The sequence below is a fragment of the Curcuma longa genome, chromosome 7 (assembly GCF_044706935.1).
Source record: "Curcuma longa cultivar G26 ecotype Majalengka, Jawa Barat chromosome 7, ITB_CL_G26_1.1, whole genome shotgun sequence".
Classification (NCBI taxonomy): Eukaryota; Viridiplantae; Streptophyta; class Magnoliopsida; order Zingiberales; family Zingiberaceae; genus Curcuma; species Curcuma longa.
In genome coordinates this window covers 546508-548626 of record NC_133867.1, presented here as the reverse complement: position 1 = coordinate 548626, position 2119 = coordinate 546508, and the positions used below count along the sequence as shown (strand labels likewise).

The 2119-nt window shown below is 39.5% G+C and overlaps 1 pseudogene; it reads right to left on the bottom strand.

The window, feature by feature from the left end:
• LOC141831720 (uncharacterized) overlaps positions 1-2119 on the bottom strand; it is a 6824-nt pseudogene that overhangs the window by 536 nt on the left and 4169 nt on the right.

Here is a 2119-nt window from a genome sequence, read left to right as displayed (position 1 = left end):
AAGCAAGCAGTTTGTACAATGCATTCTTGCTCGCTGCATTGTGATTCTTCTACAACACGAACATACAGGGGATTGTGGTGGTAGTGTTGGCTCATTATAACACCATTCATGTTGACATATTGATTGATCTTCATTAAGCCTGATCTGAGGTTTATAACCTCCTTCCTTTTTTCCTATAAGCATGAAGAGAGATTCATTAGAAAAAACAAGGGTTTGAATTGACCTTCTTAAATCCTCAGTGTCATTTTCTCCTTCAGAGATACTAAAAATAGCATCACTTTGATCTTCTCCTTCCTGTACTGAGAGAATATCACAGTCATCTGGCAAATTTAGCTGTTCAAAGATGGCCACTCTCTTTATGTTTCTGCGTTCATTTGGGCATTCCTTGGCAAAATGCCCTTCTTGTCCACATAAATAACATTTGCACCTTTTACTGCGAATTAAGTGCTTCCGCCTTTCTATCCTTGCATGAGATTCATGCGGCTTGCCTTTATAGGTAGTGAATTTCTGAATCCTACACTTCCTTTGGTTCTTTTGATAATAACCAGGGATTGGTATTTGGCTGCAGAAAGTTAGGTTCTTCAACTCCCTTTTGAATGACACATCCTTGCATTTTTGTTCCAAAAATTGGTAAGCAAATATTACTCTAGGAAGTAAACCAACAACCAAACCTGGGTATTTCGCATCAAATGCTGTCTTTATGCGCTGCCCAAGTTCTCCTGGCATTTTAAGCCAAAATTTCTCTGATATTTCTGGCCCTGTGTATAGGCGTCCAGTCTTTGATGCTAGTTTCAGATAATCATTCATATAATTAATGATATCTTTCAAATTGTTACATGATAATTTTTCCAGGTCTCGGTAGGCTTCATCTTGAATTGTTGTTGATCCCTAGGCAGGGTCTTCCATAGCAAAAATAGTTCTTATCTGAGATAAAATATTCTGTGTTCCATCCCTTCCATCTGATGTTGTAATTAAGGCTTCATATTCATCTAGATAAGTCATTCGCTATTGTATCTAGACTAACTTTTCCACTTCTCCCAAGAGATTTTCTATAAATTCTGCCTTGTTTCGAGGGTCAGTAATTCCTTGAGAGGCTACAAAATTCTTTGTAATTGATTCCCACCAAGAAAATGCATCATGGAATAGCCCCAATTGGTGGGGAATCACAAATATAGCTCCTCCCAGTTGCTGTGCTGATGGGAATGTCCACATTTCATTATTCATCCCTCCTCGAAACCTTACGTTTCGAGTGAGAAACTCCTGAATATTGTGATTAAAAGGAGTTGTATTTGCTCCCGCTCTTGCTGGTGGATATCCTGGTGGCCCCATTGCTATATCAGGTGCGGGCCTATATGGAGATACAACTGTTGTATTTGAAGAGTATACATGCTAATTACCTCCTTCAGTTTGTTCTTCCTCAGTTTGTTCTTCTGCTAATCTTCGTAGAATAGGATAATCCATCCCGGCTGCTAACAATTGAACTGGAGATACCTGGGTTTGTACAGGATCTTTAGGATAATCCATCCCGACTGCTACCTTTCCCTTAGTCTTCTGGGTGTACTTCAATAGTTTCTTCATAATCCCATCCTGTGGGAGTAGGAGTAATTCCAGTACCATTCAGGTCGTTCCGGAGTTTCATAAGAGACATAATAGTCATATTTTCCACTAGGTTCCCCTAGTGTATCCCATCTCTTTGCATTCCCTTTTTCAAAAACTTCATATGTTCGCCTGGGGGGCGGACTTTCATCTTCAGTTTCTTCAACTGCAAGAGTAGTGATAGAGGTCATATATTGAAGTGTGCTTTTCTAGAATTTCATAAGAGACATACAGGAAGATGTCCCACATGATCCCTTATGTCAAGGCTGCAAGGAATGCTGTGATTGTTGTAATTGTGCAAATTGTTCAACAATCCATGATGAGGAAATCCTTTTCAATCCATTAAAGGAAAACATGGAGGATATGATGCAAATTCCCCTGGCGCCCTTTGAGCAACCAGGCGATCCATACATATTGGTAAAATGATTATCATTCACAGCTATAATTCCTAAAAAGGGAAGCTTGGGAGCTGTAGGTTTTGATTTGGCAGTCGATATAGACTTTTATATTGAAGCAAGGGGAC